The sequence below is a fragment of the Dromaius novaehollandiae genome, chromosome 7 (assembly GCF_036370855.1).
Source record: "Dromaius novaehollandiae isolate bDroNov1 chromosome 7, bDroNov1.hap1, whole genome shotgun sequence".
In the NCBI taxonomy this organism is placed as follows: domain Eukaryota; kingdom Metazoa; phylum Chordata; class Aves; order Casuariiformes; family Dromaiidae; genus Dromaius; species Dromaius novaehollandiae.
In genome coordinates, this window is record NC_088104.1 from 7,703,945 (window position 1) to 7,724,638 (window position 20,694).

The 20,694-nt window shown below is 40.8% G+C and overlaps 1 protein-coding gene across 2 annotated transcripts in view; it reads right to left on the reverse strand.

Annotated features, from left to right (window-relative positions):
• THSD7B (thrombospondin type 1 domain containing 7B) overlaps positions 1–20,694 on the reverse strand; it is a 329,723-nt gene that overhangs the window by 274,338 nt on the left and 34,691 nt on the right. The window contains exon 1 of one of the 2 annotated variants that reach the window (XM_026123470.2): positions 2,669–2,799. The exons of the other annotated variant lie outside the window; for it this stretch is intronic. The gene's annotated coding sequence lies outside the window, so the exon portion shown is untranslated. Of the gene's footprint in view, positions 1–2,668; positions 2,800–20,694 lie in introns of those variants that run through there. 2 annotated transcript variants of the gene reach the window in all.

Here is a 20,694-nt window from a genome sequence, read left to right on the forward strand (position 1 = left end):
ACGCGGTCACTCATAGGCAATCAAAATATTAAGCTGCATAATTCTGTGGTAATTCCCTACAATAACTGTAAGGGTAAATAATGCCTAAGAGAACATCTGGTGTTAATACATCTGCATATGGAAGATAATTACAAACAATTAATAGACAGTCTAAAACAGCCTGCTTCAGACTAGGAGTAAGCTTGCATACTGCTTGCTGTGTCTATGCTCCAGTTTGCACCAGTGCTTCCCCCACTAACCAGTCTGGAAGGGGGAAGAGCAGCAGGGAGCATTACCTGCCTCCTGGCCTCTCCCTCCTGGGCATCCCAGCCCCTCAAGCCCGAGAAAGCTTAACCTATACCCAGTCTGGTTCCTTTTCATGTATAAACAAGTTTTCTCAATACTTATTTGCTGAAAAACCTAGTAGATACTCACTGTCTTTATCAGCTACATTTGCAAATTCAGGTATTTTGGTGATTCCTATAGTCTAATCGTAAGAACCTATTAATTACTCCACGGGGTTTTCTTTCTGTTCAGTAGTACCTGTTTCTTCTCCCAAAGCTGTAGAAAATCCTGGGGATTAAAAGCTAGAATGTGAAGCTATTGTACTGCCAATGAAGTTTCTTAATTTACATTGATCTATTTGGGATAAAACCCACAAAACCTAAGTTTTCCTGCTTTACTTTTTGTGCATCCTAAAACGTAACAAAGGCAGGTTTGAATTCAGGAGTTTAATTATAAACTTAGTTAAGTGGATTATAATGAAAGATGTTCTAGAGATGGAGCTCAAACTGATGCATTATGACTACATTAAGAAAACACCAGAGAATAGACTTTCCATCAGCAGAATGCCTTTAATTAAAACGATGACAGAACAGAACTCTTCTCTGGAATGATATTGCTGTTACATCTAGTTCACTCTCAGTGCTTCCCATGCATTATATGGCAGCACACTTGACTTTCAGCAGTAAAAAGTAAATATGATTTCAAATTTTTCTGAGCAACCCAGTTCAGAAGATCACTTGAACAAACGTAGTTGAAGCAAAACTGGTTTCATTTGCCTACGTATTACTTACACTGTCAAAAGAGCAGAGAGATTTCAAACATAAGATTTCTGAAGTTTATGGAAGAACGGCACCATCCTGATTATTCCTCAACTGAGCAAGTACACACACTTTTTTCTCCAGCAGCTCTGCCAGCTGAGAGCAGGACAAGTGATGCTCAGCAACTGAGGAGCACCCCAACACTTCCTTCTGCACAAATCAGTCACAACTATGAGCACCTGCAGCCTATCCTGGCCTTGGCATTTTCCATTGAGTTCAACTATGATAGACTTGTGGGGGATCTTAACACTGGGTCTTCTTGCTCAAAGTAAACTAATTTATCATACTTTTCACACCAGGAACAGGTACTGAGAAATGAAGACCACAATGCTCAAGGCTGCCAACAGGTTTCTGCTTGTCAACTTTAGCATCAACATTTCTTGGGCAGCAGAACATAGAAAGTGTCCAATAACTTTAAGTAATCTTTCCACACTGTTTGTGCACTTTCATGTATTTCCTTAAATACATAACACATAGCTGTAACAGGTCAAACCAAATATCCTGCCTCTGACAAGAGGCTAATACCAAATGCCTAGGGTACAGCATAAGAACAGAGCATGCATAAATCATATTTCTCCTTATACTTTCCCAGTATTCCCAGCTTACACACTTCCGAGTCAAGATGAAAGAAATCTTTACACCTGGAGTTCACTCCTATAAACTTACAGTGTCTACCCTCGAATCTATATAAGCTTTCTGCAGCCCCCCACGGATGCCTCTCCATGCTGCACTCGCCAGCCAACACAGCAGGACACAGCACAGGAATAAGCTCAGTGACGTTTTCACGCTCTGGCATGCGCTTTGGGTCACAGCAAAACTTTATGGCTTTGAAAGTAAAACAAAGTTTCTTTGTTCATTTTCCAGTGCTTAGGGAGAAGTTTGAGTCTGTTATCAATTTACTATTCTGCTGTATCTTTTAGCACTGGCACTGGATGAATTAAAGGTCCTTTAAACTCAGCTGTATCTAAGAACCGCAGTCACAGTTGCATAGATCTTGGATTACTGTTAAATTGCAATTAACACGACAAAGGGAACGAGAACTGGCACTGGTTCCAACGCTATTTCAGTAAGTGTTATTGCAAGTTGTTCAAAGAGGGCTACTCTCTCTTCACTGGCAAAACATCGCATACAATGTGCATTCAGCAATATAATACCATTTGAAAACTATTTTTAACTTATTTTCCCTTAACAAGCAAACTTGGAAATCAGACTCAGCACAGAGCAAACTCCCTCCTTTAGCATCTTGACTGTTCACACTGAAAATGGAAAGCTTCAAAGTCACAAATTATAAGGCAATACAGTTAAAGAAAAGAAAAAAACATCTTATAACCCTTGCTGAAGGAACAACAGTAGATTTTCCTCGCATCCCCATCAAAGTGCTTTCAGTTCATAGAAATTAAATTCTTTTACTGCAGTGATTTCCTTTTGCATTCTGACAGTACTTTATATTATTCGACACAAATATGGCACTACAGGTTGTAGGTCAGGTCTCCCCCCCGTCAGTGGAACATGGCCACCACACAGAGTTTATCAATCTTAAACACAAGGTCAAAATAATACGATAGAGTATCACAAAGCATACGAACTCAGCAAAGATTTCAGCTCTGTTTCGTAGGGGAAAGGCCATCTGCTTCCTCAGCTCTGGTCTTTCCAAGCGCTGCAGGACACGACTGAGCTCCTGCGATCAGAGGGTTCTTCGCGTTGCCATTTGGAGAGGGAGACGCAGCGAGATGCTCACCTCCATCTCCACGAGATTTCGACGGCAGATGTCTGGCACAGTGATAAAGCTCACACGGCTTTCCTGCAAAAGACGAGCCATCTCTTGCGTAGCCTGCCACAGGAGTGATGTACCTGAAGCTTATCTCTAATTTAAATTCTACATTCTGCACTTTCATGCAACCAGAGTGCATGTACGTATCTAAGCATCTGACCAAACAAATTAGCTAGAGATATGCAGGAAAACGTTACAATTTTAACTTGATATTCAGTCCTGGAGAGAGTATTGAGGAGTTCAAAACTGAACCCACCAGTCAGTTACTAGGGCTAAAATAACCCTGATCCACTGCTGTTGTACAGCTGTACAGAAATGCAGAGGTCAAGTTTGATATTTCTTGAATGTATAAACCTTCCTTCTGCTGTAATGCCTACATTAACAATATCTTTTCAACAGTAGTTTTATCTATATTTTTGTCCTTACTATTTTGCAGCTCGTGCTACCTACCGTCTGGTCTAAGCACGAATGAGTTAACAGGAACAGACGCGCACGCATCCACAAGATAAATTCCGTTTCAAAAACTCATTTTCAAAGTGCTGAAATAAACATTTATTCCAATGCATCCTCTGCCATCAGCTGTTTACTTCAATGCAAAGTATGAACTCACAGGAAAGGAGAAAACATGGGGCACAATGCCATGCTATAACACTATACAGAGGAGCACCGTTAATCAAATACTGAGGCAGTAGTTCTTCATTTCCTACCAAAGACCAACAGTGAAGGGTTGTAATGAGATCTCATACAAGCAAGGCTTCATTATTTCTACAGAATATACCCTGTATAAGCAAGGTCTCATGGAAGAATGCATACTTTAAATAATTAAAGATAGAGTTGCCAAAACAAGTTAAACACATTTTGTGATGCCTTGCTATTGGTTATTCACTTTCCCAAATTGCAACAGATTTCCCTGCCATCAGTGCAAATTGGCCTGTATATATCATGCATTAAAAGGGTTAAAAAAAAATGGTGTTACCTTAAAAAACAACAAAAAAAAGGACAAAGCAAAGGCTGAACACACATGGAAAAAACTTAGAAAGACTGGCAGAGGTATAAAGAATTCTGCTTCTAAAAACGAGGCACAAATGCCAATACGCAAACACTATGCTCTGCATCCAGTTTATGGAAATTACCATACAAACTCACTGCAACATCCTACTAGTAACACAATATGGCTTATAACACAGGTAGCATTTGGCCCCCAGACTTTATTTTTATGTGGAGTTTATTTTCAGGCATGTGTGAATCATTGCTTGTACCAAACCCCCTCGTATGCCATTGTGAGAGGGTCCTCAGAGAAAGGCTGCACAGACCTCACGTCACCAGCTGCAGCGTCCAGTCACGAGCTCCCATCCCATCGCTTCCTCTGGAGTGGAAGAGGTATCAGATAGATTTTTCTAGCTTTAACATGGCATTAGGATGCATGCCTGAAGGTCAGGAATTCCCAGCAAATTTGTAAAAGCCACAAAAACAGATTTAGAAACATGCTTTTCATATGAAAAGCTATTAATAACAACTCCTACACATTTAAAGGTGGACGTGCTTTCATCCTGAGATCAACTGTGCATGGTGACAACAAAAGTACCAAGTTATCATAAAGGCAGTCAGAAAGACAGACACTACTCTTTAAATCAATTGAAGCAATCAAGTTGGGTAAAACTACGTATCTATTTTAAAATTTTGTGTTTTTACCCTTCCCATTCATATTTCTTTTCTCCTGTAGTCACTCACTCCATTATTATCACATTGCAAAGTCTAATCTCTTTAGGGCGAGAAAAATATTTGCCCTGAACACAATATAATACGATCCACACAGGGCTCCCAGACACTATCGCAGTATTAATATGAAAAAATAATCATAATGATATCAACTAATAAAAAAACCTTAGTATAATATTATTTAAGCAAGGTCAATTGCCTGTGCAGCTTGTTCCTACCAGGGTTCACGTTACATCACTGGTCCTATCATCCTAACCTTCCCTGCTGTCACCCCCATTACAGTTCAATTAACAGAGGAGTCCTGCCGTGGCTTGATGAGCATCTGCTACACCTACCTGGCAGTAATTCAATAAGGATATGCCACAGAAAGAGATAATGAGAAGTCAGCCCAGTTGTTCTATCTCCCCTTGGGACAGCAAATGAGTTTGGTTTATGGGAAAGAGCATGACCTATGAAAATTAGCAGTTAATTTCATATTTCAGAGCTTCAACATGCTACTGGTAACTTAAAGCGTCCTCTGGTTTCTCCAACTGTGGGGCCCGCAAGGCTCCAGACTCAGCTTTCCCGACAGCTCTATGATTAACAACCCTTCCCAAGCTGAAAGAGAACATCTAGCTCAAAATGTTTTCTGTTTGCCAGTTCTACCAGAGGAACAGGTTTTATTCATGCACTGGACAGTGGTAGGTCCTACTGTACAGAACATGGCTATCAAAATTATCCATTAAAGTGCCCATCTCCTTCGCGCTGTTACCTGCCCAAATTCTAGTTCTCATTCCATAAATCCTTCTACACCTTTCTCACAGAGTTACCCCTTACCTTATACCTAATCCGCTCTTACTCCACTTTGTTTGTTTTAGGAACACCCACTCCATCACTAAAAAAAAAAAAAAAAAAAAAAAAAAAGAAAGAAAAAGAAAAGAAAAGAAAAAAACAGAGCTATTCCCAGTCTCTTCATCTCTTACCCCACCACTGGCTCCCACAGTGACTGTTTGAGGGATATGTCTCTGCAGCGTCTTCATCAGAGCCCTCTCCTTCTCTCGCAGACACTGCTATGGATCAAACAGGGCTGGAGAAGTTGAACTTCTCTACCTCTATTCCTGAGGCTTCCAATTTCTTCTACTACTTCCCACTGTTTCTCTTCTTCTGAGTGTTGCAGTCAACTACGTTCTCCTTTCTACATCGCTTTCACTGATGTTAAAACTTTTGACAAACACCTCTGTAACCCAGCTTCCTTCCGTTCCCTCCTCCTAAGCCCCACATTTATTCTCATTGACTTCAACTTCTAAGGGGAAGGACCTGTTTTATTTGGCCTTATGGTTGCAGTTTCCTCACCATTCAGTGGATTTGTAGCCCCATTTCATCATTCTCATTTACTGAAACAGGCATTTTTAACTTAATTTCAAACACAGTCTTCTATTTAACATCTCCTGTGGCAGCATGCCTCTGCAACCATTATCACTTAGTTTCTTTGAGGGAAAGATTTACTGAAGAAGAGGAGAGGCAAGAGAAGGAAAAGCAGAGGCTACACTTCTTCCATAAGCTGTGCTTCTGTCCCGCGGTCAGTCAATCACAGTGAATTGAGAGGCTGCATAGGCCCATCCCTCCACATTCACAGCCCAGCTGCATCCAGCCCTAGTTTCCCTCAACACTAGCTTCATTTCACACACATCCCTTCCCAGCACACAATTATTTGGCATTGCACTGATGACTCTTTCCCTGCTCCGACCTCTCATGTCTGTGAGTACAGACATCAGGTCCATTCGTGCCTCATTCACAGGTTCACAGGATAATTCAGGTTGGCAGGTCCCTACCTCAGGATGTCTCTAGTTCAACCTCCTGCTCAAAGCAGGATCGGCTATGAGATCAGACAGGACATCTGATATTGTCCTCAACCTTCTTTGCTTCCACTTCCCACCAGGAAAAGCTAGTCTATATCAAGCTCAGCCCACTATCTGTTTCCTGGATATCAGTTTTCAAGTTGCGGTGCATCTCCACAAATCCTACAACCAGGCTCGTTTCCTCCATTTCAAACTAATTCTCTTTTCTGTTTTCAGTTCTGCCATCCCTTTCAGCTCTCCAGTTGAACTGCCTGCTGCACAACTAGCCCTGGCTATTTCCTCTGCAGTTCCTGAACCCTTTCTTCCCTCTCAACTAGTTTAGCATGGGAAAGAATTAGAGGATATCTTCCAATAGATAACTGGTACAATTTTATGAAACTTGACATCTTTTCTCAGCTTGGTATCCAGTCCCTTCCCTCACTCTACAACATTCTGCCCCTTACCAGCCCTCTGTCCACTTGCATGTCCTCTCTCTTATTCTGTGATTCCCTGCATTCAGCTTCGTGACCCGTATTTTCTCGTTTTCTGCTTCCCCCAGTTCTGGAAAAGCTTATAAAGGAAAGAGCATATAGACACACTGCATTTCATCCAAAACAGTACACCAGAGCAATTTTAGACTTGCAAATAATTCAGAATTTAAGAAATGCTAGAATTAAGGTTGCCTTGTGCTTATATACTATGATAGTCAGGTTTCATTATTATACCTATTTTATCATACTTCTAAAATTTATATTGAAAGCAATTAAATCCATCTGATTTCTTTTGCTTTTATCTATTCACCACATTTGCTTTTAACCCTCTTACAGACTTCCTCACTCTCCTTCTCTCCAAAATAAGTAATCAGCATCTGTAAATACCCCAAATTTTAATTACAAGAAATGTTATTTGCTTCATCTATAATACTTATGTGTACTATTAGAAACAGATATATTTAGTTAACTATATTAGAATAAATAACTTAAAAGTTTCTTTAATCCAGCTATGGATTAGTTTCCATTTGGCTAATGAGAGAACAATATACAGTCTGTATAACAAATGATCCCAAACCAGTTTGTGATATTCACAGGCTAGTTTAGTTTTAAAGTTCCATTTCATTACTAATAGCAAAGTAAAATATATCTATTCAGACACATTGGGCACAAATCTAAGCTGCAAGCAAGGAGTATAAAGCCATAAAGCACGGCTTCAGGGGAGGGACCGAGAACAACTCAAAGGGTGTCATGACTAGGTTACCAGGTGTATTTTAAGAACACATTATTCAGCGGGAGGGAACCCAGATTTTCCAATTCAAATTGCCAACAAATATTAAACTTGCTTTTTCTTGACTAGAGTTTTTGGTGGTTAGAATATGCTAAAAGTTTATTTTTTAAAAAGACATACAAAAACATGCTCTCACTAGTTAAGACAAACTCGTAAGTCTTCTGCAGTATAATACATATTACTGCGTAATTTTTTCCCCACAAATTACACTTTTCCAAAGTAGGTGAATTAAATAATGAGCTGATTAATGTATAAAGCTATCTTTCATAAAAAGCATACATATTGATGGATGTTTACCAGACTTTAGCCTTTATTTTCCAAGTGTTTCAGAATCTAAATAAAAGATAAGTAAATATCCAGGAAAAATCAGAGCTGGCACAAGTTCTCTTTGTAGATGTATGATTAGAGCAATTGCCAGTGAAATGGCTATACTTTAGATTACATAAAATCTCATTTGTTGATAGCTTCCCAAGTCACACACATTCTTGCTTGCCTAAAGTACTTGTGACTGCACCTACAAACACTTTCAATACCTGCATCCATTCTCAGATTTGTCTTCCATATTATTTGGACTCTTTCACCCTTCTTTAGGATTTTTGTCCATCAGAGAGATGAAGAACTGAATTAAATACATGATTTGATAGCAGTAATCTAATATACCAGATTACACAAACAAATCTAAAGTAAAATTGCAACTTAAGTGGCAGAAGTAAACATGCTGCAAGCCTTGGACATTTCTTCAAAAATCTGCCAGACAATATTTGGCACAGGCAGCACAAGCGCTGTGCTGTAATTTTGCCCATATAATTTTTTTTCCTTACATTGTAAAACTAGCAGGGAATTGGGTTACTACAAGAGTCAGAACTCCATTTACTATGTAATTTTTCTTCAGTACATGAGTCTTTTTTAAAGGACTGCAATTGCTCCGATACAAAAAGATTGATCTGTGGAAAGTGGAAAATGTCTCCTGCCCTACTTTCAAGATTGAGATTTCGTCGTGCCAGCAACTGTTCCATATGAACGCTCTATGTGGAAGATAGACTGCAGAGCTTTTTGTCCTGTGGGAAGAATTTCCCCTGACTTTCAGAAAAATACACATTTTCAAATATAAATATGATACAATTAGATACACAGGCTCTACTTTTCTCTATTTATCACTCTTCTTGCTAGACAACATTATCAGTGACTTGGACTCGGTGTTAATGAATGCCAAAAGCAACCTGGCATTCTCTTGCCAAGGACCTCACTTTGCTGCAGTTTAGCAAAGTAAGCTAATCTTCTTATCACACGTAAAAGCTCAAGTAAATCACCGTTTTAAGGTAATCCTACTTAGCAGCTCTCACTTCTTATATTCTGGCACTAGTGCTGTTAATGTCCTGGAACAAACAAAAAGCAAGCAAAAACAAAGAGGTGGACGGGAGGAAGAGGAGACAGGAAAAGGTAGCTTCTCTTTCATTGCAGAGCACTTGATGCAACAGGGGAGCAGGGGGGAACCACACACAGAAACGGGGAAACAGCTCATAGCAGAACATAAAACTCAATCAGGTTTTCCTGGACCTCTGTCCATTTTGACAAATATGATATGAATTGTGTATTGAGAAAGATTGCTTGATACTCCAGGCTTGTTTCTAACCAGAGTTTCAAGCAAATTTCAAAAGTTTGCCTGCTTCTAACTTTCTAACAGCCTTTCTAAATAATGACCAATTATTATCATGAGAAACAATACAAAACTAGAGGACTACATGAATGCCCTTCAAATATGCATAGTTCTTTACATACGAACAGCTTATCTCCCAAAATACTATGCAAATTGACTAAGCCTAAAAGTTATATTTAAAATTATCCTCAGTATCCATTACAAAAATGCTAGCAATTGTAATAGGAGGCTGTGAAAACTGGACGTAAATTGATATGTTGTACCTAATTTTCTTTTTATTTGAATCCAAAAATTCTCCAAACTGCAAGAAATAAGAGTACAGGCAATGGGATGAGCAAGATGATGACTGCCTTGTAAAACATCTAAAAATAGTATTTCAGTATACTTCCGTGCACTGAAGGTAGTACTGAATATCATCTATATAAATCTATTCCTAATAGACGTTTTCAGCAGCACCTAAGGCTTGAGAATCAATTGTAAAATTTTTATTTTAGAACAATTAATAAGAAAAAGGACAGGAAAACAAATGCTTACACAACATGCAGCTTTCAACAGGAAGCTGTAGCCATGTACCATCTTCTGCCCCATCTCTTACAAAATACATACAGATATCATCATAAATTACATATTTTAAGCCTCATGGAATTTATTTAGGAAGAATGTCAAAAACTGCTTTTAAGGCTTCACTTTATTTTAATAGTTTTGTTAGTGACGTTAAACAGTGTAAAGCAGGTCCTTAAGCACACGCAACCACCAGCTTGCAGAACGCGTCCCACCGACCCAGCTAGTCGCGAGGCCTCCATGGGCACAGACAGCCCCTATGCGTACATAAGGGAGGCTATACATTGCACACCACTGATGTGCTTAGACTTCCAATGGAAAAAAAGCAATCTTGACATTTCAGAGAGTAACCTACCTTCAGGTGAAGGAGCTGTCAGAATCAGCCAAAAAAGTCCGGTTCACAACTACGCTGGCCCATTCAAGGAAAGCTGTACTCCTCTCTGCCAAGATTGTTCTGCCCAAACCATGAGGGCCCTCCAAACCCAGAACTGCTCGCCGAAGTGCCTGCCACAGCTTCAACACTTGATAGCCCTTGGACCCCATGGGAAGGAGGTGACAGACGGGGCCTCCCCCGAGCAGAGAGATGACAGCATATACTCAGGAGGGCAATTCTGGAATCACTTGGGTGACAGGAACTGAGGGCAAACGCAGAAAGCCAGGTCAATACCTAGTGTATCAATTGGGAAAAAGCACTTAAAACCATGAGTGAATGTTACACGTAGCCACTCATCAACTATCCCATACCAAGCAAAAAAAGAAAAAAGTTGGAGCATTTCTGGGTCTGGCCAATTAGCGATCAGCGATTCCAAGAAGCGACTGTACCTCTAACAAAAACTTACACAGGCAGCGGGAGTGGGCTGAGCGCAACAGTCTTATTCTAATGCCAGTTTGCCTTCCAGATAATCAAAGCAGCACAGCATTCAGCCAGCAACTCCTCTAAACAATTTGTGCTGCAGACTGGTGCACGGAGAAAGGCCATGAGACCCAAATCACTGCACCGCCACAGAGAAGGTGAATATGAGATGAAATATGAGCAGGGACCTGCCACAACAAAAGACGACATATTCAATTATTTAAAGAAAGTGCTTATCCATGAAGCTCACCATGGAGAGTCGATATAACATGGAATCACTTTAAATTAGTGACAGACCAGACCCTGGTTAAACAAGAAGGGAAATAATAATTAGAGATTGCTGAAATGGTACCTCCGGCTCCAAATCTCTTTTTTGGGGGAGACAATACAAGAGCCACCTTGCCTTAATAAACCCCCTTGTTGGAGCCTCAGGGCCCCTTGTGTGCGCTGGGGACGTGGGAACACCATGTCCCCGGGCCAGCCGCTGCGGTGCACCAGGCAAGGGCGCGTTCCCCCCGCCGTTAGAGACTGCAGGACTTTGCCCCTCTATAAACTGGCCCAGGGTGGGGGGAGAGGCCAGGAAAAACCAGCGTTGACTCTTTTCAGGGACCACACGATGTTCAACCCCGGGTGGAGTTTTTCGATACGGTAATTAACAAAGTAAAGATGTGTCTTTTCTAACTTCTCCTGCGGGGGAGTCCGGGTAAGGCAAATCCTCACCTAGCTGCAAAGGTGAGCTGCACACCTCGACAAGAAGCCGCCCCAGGACCCCCGGCACGAGTGCCCAGCAACAGCAGCATACCGGCTCCGGTGACTCGACCCTACATTTACGAGCAGAGCTTTTGCCTATTTCTTAGCATCCTAATGCACATCAGAAATACCATAAACATGGTAAACACTTCACAGGAAAACAGAGAATGTTAACATTATCAGCGATTTCATACGTAACTTCCAAAGGTTTTAATTTTAGTAGTATCTCAATGGATGCTTTAAGCACTCAGTAGGACATATAGATAATGAAATGGAAAAAACACTCCATTTGCTGATTTTCCTCACTTTACATATTTGTTGGATTGAATCTCATTGTTTATGACTGCAAAGCAAGCTGTAGTGCGAAGTCAGTCAAAAATATCCATTTTTCTTTTTTTCCCCTCTTCCCATTAGCTGCCAGCTTTTTCCTCTCACAGACCAGTTCTCAGCAGCAGAGAATCAGGGTTTCCTCGCAGAGCTAAAAATGAATATATCGTTCTAAGAAGATGTGTTCGTTCAGTGTGGAGTTACGGCACAGCAATGTACTCCTTCCTCTTGCTTTTGTATATATACATTTTGTAAGCGTACTGCACTGCTTAATATGTTTCTGCCTCAATATAAAGAGATTTCTGTAAACTCATAATCCACACAAAATTGTTTACAACCATTTTATTAACTTCTGAACAAAAGAACAGATACCGATTTTCATGAAAACTTTGTAAATTTTGTTTTCTCTAATAAAGACTTACGCAGTTTAAGTAGGTCACTGTGCACATCCAATCTAATTTCCTACAAAAACAGTCCAAAGAATCAAACTGGAAATATCTGCATCAAGGCTGTAACTGCTACTTGAGCTAAGATATGTATCTTAAAGACAGATGTGATCTTGATTTGAAAGTGTCAAGAGCTAAAAAAGCCATTTTATCTTTAGAGAAGTTGCTTCTCTAGCTAGCCATCATTTAAGGCTACAAATTTGAGCCTTAAAGTACTAAGCAAAATTACACAAGATATGCAAACATTGAACCCCATCCCATCTATCTTTTCAATTCAGGGCAACATTAAGAGTTTGACCGGAAAAGAACACAAGTGCCCCATCCTCCACCATCACCCCTCTGCCCTAAAAACACTAATTTTTTTTTATTATTATTTTTTTAGCAATACTTTCCAATATGAGCAATGATCCCAGAGGCCCCATACAGGACACACTAAATGGGGTGGGACTGTAGAGAGCAGGTGATCAGAGTCTCCCGAAGCCACCTTCCTTTAGAGGCATCTCAGAGAAATGAAAAATAAATGCATTCAAAACTGTTCGTATTAAATGTACTACTGCAACTTCTCTTCCGATTGCCTTATGAGTTAGGACAGCAGCCTGTGAAAAATAATGTCCATCAGGCTCATTATGATTTCCAGACACACTCAAAAAAGGTTACGCTTATATATAATCCTGACATGTCTAAGTGTTATTTGGGGATTAAAAAAAGACCTTGTTTGCAAGTCCTAATAAAAGCCATTATCTATTACTATAGAATATCAGAAATACCGGGGGGAAAAAAAGATTAAAAATGTTAAAAAAGAGCTTATCCAAGGGCCTAAGCTTCTGGAAAGGAGTGACTTCATCCTGAAAGGATCCAGTTCAAAAAGACTGTAATAGGGGAAGGGGAAGAGATAGTGCTAATGGAGAGGAAGAGAGTAAAGAGAAACCATGAAAAAAAATGTCTAGATAAATTCTGACGTATACTTTTCTTAATTAGTGCTATATATATGAATTTTTCATGAAGAAAGTTTCATTTGCTTTCAAAATAAATAGGAAGGAAATAAAAGCTCTCCCTAAATCTTTCTTTTGAAGGCTACAGGCAGTGTTCGACAAATCTTTATATAAAGAAAATTACCCTCAGGACATGAACCATCACAATATCGGACCTGATTCTGTTGTCGCTGAACTCAAATGAACTCTTTCATTATTATGATTTAGGTGAAAAATCAAATTCCTTGGTCAAAATTCTTTTTACTTTATTTCCAGAAGCAAAAATGGATTTCTGGATAAAGTCCCAGAACATGCAATATATGCAGATGAGCACTCCAATACATAAAATATATTAATATACTCATTAAACATGTGCATTAATACTATTCCATCTACCTCTTATCTTGAACCAAAGTGCAAAAAAGTAAAAACAATAATAATAATAAAAGAACCTTAGGGAAATGACAGGTTTTTCTGACAACTGTAGTTGCAAAGAGCAACCAGCAGAAAGAAACACTCCAAACTGCACAGAGATAATAAATTTGGCTCTATCCTAAAACTGCATGTAGCCACCATACCTATTGTTAAGAAAGAAAAGTGGTTACATGCAGTTCTAGCGTATCTGTTTATTGTTAAGAAAGCAAATAATCAGGAAATGAACCATAGCCCATGTCACAAAAATCGGTTTCCATTTTTAGATTCTACTCTGAATTACAATAAATTCCCATGCTTGCATGTAAATCAAGCCTAGTCTACAAGAGAAAACGGCATTATATGAAGCACCTTGTCCTCACATATGCTCTCGTCTCCAATCACGCCTCTCAGGTGCTTGGCAAGACGCCTCAATATTTCATTGCCTGTAACAAAAGAGCAGCCTGGTGCACTTCTCATGTTGGTTTCTATTGGAAAACACGGTATTATGAAAATTGTCTAAATGGAATCTGAACAGTATCTACCATTCTCCTTGCTAAGACTTACGGTCTTGTTTTAAAAGCAATTTGAATAAAATTCTGTCAGAAAAATTATTTTTCACAGATGTTTTTCTTTTACTGTTTTATCCAATTCAGAAGTTGTTCCATGAACTATTGAAGCCTGGTTTCCTATGGCTGTTTCCTACCTGCCCTCCACTCTTCTTCCCCCATTTTCCCTATGGCCTCAGCTGCCTCATCACCTCACCAATACTTCCAAGTTCTTCTCATATCCTCTAATCTCCTTGTCCTTCTACAGGTCCTGCAGCACCTCCAGCTTCAGCCTTTATCCCTGATAACACCAGCTGCGCAAGAGGCAGCACTTCCCAACGCTGCCTCCAAACACCGCACAGGGATACTGGCTGGCAGAGCAGGCCAAAACAGACCTGATGCTCGCCACACATGCTGCAGCCTTCTCATCAGTGGGAGCATTAAATTTGCTCCTCTCCTTTTTGCAGCCACCAGCTTTCAATACACACAGAGAAATAAAATTGCCTTTAGGACATATACCCCTCTATGAAATTTGCTTTAGACTGCGCAACGGACAGACCAGGCACTGACAAACCCAGCTAAAAATAAAATTTAATCATATACTACATACAGGCTTATAATCAATTAGAATATATAATTTGACCATACAGTCTATACTATTTGATATGAACCTGATTGCTCATAACTGGCACGCTAAGAGATGACTCACTAAAAATAAGCACTTTAACATAAAAATGCCTACGTAAACACTGCTCTTATAGTCTACCACGTTTTTTTCTTTTCCTTAAGGTCCAGATCTATACATCATGCTATTATATGAAACTCCTCATCCATCTCAAAAGAGGAAGTTCCCTGTATTTCATGGCTGCGACGTAAAATCTGCAAACATCCTCCCAAATGCACTCTAAGGGCTCAGAAACCCAACAGAAAATTAAAAGGAACTCAATACATTGCGTTGTTTTAAATTGCATGATTCAGGCGAAAAATTGCCACGTTTGCATTAGATCGAGGTAGCCAGCACCAAATCCAAGCACAGGGCTATCAATGAAAACGCAGATTGCAAGCTCCCTCTGGGGACGGACGCTGTAACAGGAAGGCCGGCGGCACACGGAGCTGCCTGGTAAGGGGCCAGGCTTTGGGGCTAGCCTGACAGAGCTGCACCACGGCCCACGGGCTCAGAAAGGCCCCTTCTTTATCTACCACCTCTCATGAACCAGGGGACACCAAGTGAAGCAGCCCGGGTACTTCAGGGAGGCAGAGGACGTGCCCTCCGTGCTGGGTGCCTACCGTCACGGCGCGGTGAAGGGCAGGGCTCTCCCGGCCGCCCCGCAGCCACCTCGCTGGTCGGGCGGCCTCAGCTGAGCACTGCGCCGATGCTGCTGCCACCCCAAACCAGGAGCTCCACGCAGAGCGCACAGACTTAATCCGGGGCTTCTCACACCGCACGTGACTGGCACCGGCCCTGGGCACATCGGCGGGCACGACCTGTTCTGGGGCAGCAGCTGTGCTGGGCTGCCTTGCAAAATCCCCTTGCCTTTCCCCGCACAGCAGTTGAGCAGTACATAGAAAATTGACTCGTACGGGTAGACAAGTAATACAGCACAGATCGGTGTGCTAGGAAATCGTCCTGTCTTTCCAAAGACACTTAAAGCCGAAGCCCTAATATGTGGGAATTGAAAGCCTCATAACAATTTAGGTTGGATTAAGGATCCTGCCCAGTTAAATGCCAGTACTGACACCCCTGATGAGTTCCCATCTTATGAGCAATCATCAGCCACATGCTTACAGGCAAGATGCCAGAGCACACTGCACTTCATCTGCCTTCCCTCACCACAGGTCCTACTCCTCCGGGGATGTAAAATCGCACAAAGCCACTACTCTTACAGTGCTCAATCTCCCACGGCTCTGCTATCGTTTATGGGTGCCTCCGTGCCTCGCAAAACCTATGCGCACTCTGCTTTGCTCTTCAACTTGCTAGTGACTGGCACTAAAAAAAATAAGCTCTTTCCAAAGCGGCGTATGGCTAAGTGGCTGCCATCGTCCCATGAGCTGCTAGCTGTCTGAAGGGTGTTAGCTCCCTTCAGCCATAGCAGGCATACTTCAGTGTCATTTGTCTGTGCAAGGTAGTAGAAATGTTGTTCCAGTTCCTGAGAGCTCAAAAGCATGTTTTGAGTGGAGACTCTCCGCAAGCAGAGCTGCCTGCTCCTGCAAGCAGGCTTGCTGCTGTCCGAGTGACGAGACATCCCCTGCTGCAGGATCACCTCGTTGCTTCTCTCACGACTAGCCTCAGATAAGGAAAGAAACATCAAGTTTACTCTAGCAAACGTTAGGTGTTTAATTGCCGAATCAGAAACATGTTATGGGGCAGGGGGGAGTATCAACATGTACCTGAAATTTTACTCTGCCTTTAGCTGCCAGTTCCTTCCAGAGCATCTCTGAGCTACTGGCCACAAAGATGAATTTGGTAGTGCTTCTGCCCTTCCGTGCTATGTTACAGAACCGACCCTTTCCCACCACTGCCTTCTCACATACCAAGCCTCAGTTAGAGACCACGGTGTTAGGTAGCTTCACGGGAAGGTGAGCTCTCTTCCCTGGCACTGGAGCTGCTCAGAACAATTTTTTCTTTCATCTCCACTGCCTCTCTCTCTCAAAGATAGGCTCACTCAGGCTTTATCTGAATTTGCTTTGCTTGCTGCAGCTGTGAAGTTTCTTAATTCCTCCTCTCCCCAGTTCTCGGAGCTGGATTACAAGAATGCAAATAGAATACTGAGAATATCTCCTCTCCTCATTTCCTCTCACAAATACAAGTCTCCCTCCTTTCACTTCACACTTTTTTCAATTTCAATTTTACTTTTTAATTTGCATATTCTTCCCAGGCTAGTTGGTTCTATCCTATTTACAACACTATAAATTATTTATAAAGTTTAACAGCAATCGTATATCATCTTTAACATACATATGTTTTACTAGACTCATAGTGTATAGCTTGTTTTAGCTACATAAAAACATAACATTATTATGTTATAATAATATAAATGATTCACTTGATATTAGAGTTTCTGGCAATGTACTTTCTGCATTGAGAGTGAGGAATAACCAGACAAATCTGCGATAAGATTCAGAAGCTTTCATGACCATTCAGTGCTTAACATTCTTGCAAGAGTCCTTCTTATGCCATGTCCAGTTTCAACGGGTTGTGCCTAACAAGAAGTCACCAACATCTCTCCGGGATTGCGTCAGAGAAAGCCCTGAAGGGCAGTCTCCTCAGTGTGTCTTCCTTTTCAATTCCAAGCTTAGTAAGGACCCTCAGTAACTAAACAATACAGAACATCCAAACTGACAGAGCCAAACTATGAACTAGATTTCCAATAATATTCAGTTAGTCCTGGAGGTGCTGCTTAGATGGACACAAGTCCACTTGGAATATCAGCATCACTGGGAAACCAATTCATTTGTGCCATGTCCTGAGGCCGTAAACTCTTTCATTTCAAGCTATCACAGTTGTGGACTGCCTGAGACCTTAAGAAACATCAAGACTTATCACCTGTGCTATTGCAATCCACATGTGTTATCACCTAGTACTCCACAGTATGGAGGAACAATTTTCTACGACCTTGAAGTTGCTTCTTGTGAGACACATACACAGCATCATTTTCATGAAGTGGAGGCAACTTCTGGAACCCCAAGTCATATCGATTTTTTCGTTGTTTAACCTTGTCAGTCTCTTTATACATCTGTAATCCCCAATGACTCCAACATCAATACCAGACAGCATAAGCATTCTTCTTTCAGTTTTCTGTTGAGCAAAATGTCAGCAATTGACAATCCATGCTTCACTGGCATCACTGTAATTCAACAGTACTAAATAGAATCTCATTCTGAAGCCTTGTTCAGTTGGCATTTTACTATTTTGACACCTTTTTTCATCAGTTTACTGGATTAAGGATAATGTTGACTACCAATGACATGCCTAAACTTACACTTCTCTGCAAAGTCCTTAAACTCATCTCTAAAACCGTGGCTTACTGCTAGATATCACTATGTTGACTATGCAATGTAGAGCTTAGATGATTTTTTTCCAGACAATCACCTGTTAAGCTGTAGCACAGCAAAAGCAAAGCTGTCTCAGGGAAATGAGGGGAATAGTAGAAAACAAGTACAACAGTCTTCCAGCCAACTGAACAAATCGTGACTGGTTTTCTTAAGTGTACCAGTTTCTCCAGGATCATTAACAGTGCTCTTTGCATTACCTGACCTGTATTTCTGGCATGTACAAAAGCAGTAACAGCCTCCGCAATGTCACTGATCATTTGAGGCAGTGTCACTGATCATCGGAGGTGGTATGAAGCGTTTAAGCCTTTTCCTTTTACAATTCTGGGCCCCTTAATGAAAATCCTACCATAAACTACATATATAGACAACATGATAACAAGAACCGAGAAAAAGAACTTAGTAACTCTGTGCTCTCCTATTTTCGGCAGAGTCTCTGTTCGAGCTGCAGCTCTAGCAGTCACCCTTCCTTTCCACACCATGGATCATATGTACTTTATTCAGACTTTTTAAATTAAAAAAAAAAAAAAACCCACCCACTATATTTAATATGGTTCCAAGAACTAGCTGCTTGTAGTGTCATGGACAGTAAAGTAGCTCACAGACCAAAGCTTGGGAACTAAGAGACTCCATCTGCAGTAACGAACTCATTTATAGCTCTAAAACAGCCTTTGCTTTCTCAAGAACGCTGGGAAGTACTTGCAAGAGATTATCCGAAATTCAGAGTAACTAGCTTTACTGTCAGTTTTTGCAAGAGGTGGACATAACATACCAGTGATTGCCATGCTCCTGCAATGATGCAAGTTTAAGTGCATACCATCTCTGACTTATTAGATATTGACACTACTTCTGTGTTATGTGACTCTCTGCAACACTCGCTCCTCACCCCAATGCACACGACGTCTCTGCTCCCAGGTCGAGAAGGAAGGCGGCCTGGAGGAAGCCCATATTTTTCTCCCCTCTTACTCAGTCCCCACAGAAAATATTCCCTTCGGCAAGGCCAGCCATTCATACGCAGTGCACCAGGTCTAGGGCGAGGACTTCAAAATCCACACTGGTCTGACAGGCATGTAAGTGCATGAGCAAAACACTGCAATTCCCATCTTCAGGTCTCCCTATACTTGTCAGCAGGGTTAAAACACTGCTAACTGATTTCAGTGAACTCACTTAAAATTGATTAAGCAGAAGCATAGATACCCATTCGTGTTGCATGTAAAAAGTAAGCTGACTTATTCTTGATGAATATCTGTTTAGCTGTAGCTATTTAATACTCACCTTTTGATTGTTACTTCTGTCCATTAGATCACAATACAGCATCACAAGAACATTACAAAATTGGTATTTTGTAACACAGAGATTTTGACAGAAGAAAACAAACCCAAGCCTAGCATCTACTTTGTACAAAGACAGCATTAAACATCTGCCTCAACAGGTTGTAGATCACTAAGCATGAGGGTGAATAATTAGTCTGCAACAGGAGAAAACTGATCACAGAACAAGAGCCCCAGACAAAAGCAAAAAGAGAAGAAAATGCATCTTTGTGCTCTCTTGTTTGACCGCTGGAGTACCTTCCTCATTTACTATTCTTCAAATTTCCATTCATAGGGGCTTAAATGTGGCTACATATCTTTTTTGTCTCCGTATATGTATTATAGTTCACCCAGAATCTCCTTCTTTCTAATTTCTTTGTAAAATTACTGGCAAATTCTCAGGGAACAGGAGTAACTGTCAAAACTAGAGTGTAAACTGACACATTCCTACCTATTAGAATTAACCTATGTTTGACCCTCATGTGATGGGGTTGATGTGGTTAAGATTAATGAGTCAATTATTTCTAGACAAGGTACAAGGCACCCAATTGTTTCACTAACTACCATGCTTTCTGCAGTGTTTGATACCCATAGAATAACTGTGAACAATCTTTCAGTACAATGTGATGAGTACCAGGCCTATTCTAAAAATACCAAAAAAAAATAAATAAATCACTAAGATGAAAAGAAAGGGGGACACATGTATGGTTCATGCAACCCTCCAAAGCCTCAAAGCTTTTGGTTTGACAAATTTAAGTTTCCCCAAGATTCTGTGCAATATAGAACAACGAACTGCTCACAGTTCTACCAGCTTCCCAAGGGGGCCTGGACCTACAGGTCTTAACGCCATCACGTAAGGCACTTCCCAAGCCCACAAACCCTGACAGAGAAGAGAAGAGAACACCGATAGATAGACACACTTGTAAACAATGAACTTTTCTAGATTCTGTGATCCACCATATTTCAGACTTCTCATAATGCAGTATACTTCTTAATATTCTATATAGACTTCAAATATTTCAGTGCAGTTCGAAATATCTGAATATATCATTTTTGTAATTCATTAACACTAATTAGTTAAAATAATCCATAAATAAAAGTACTACTTTAGAGCCAGCTCTGCCTCACAGAAGTATAAGG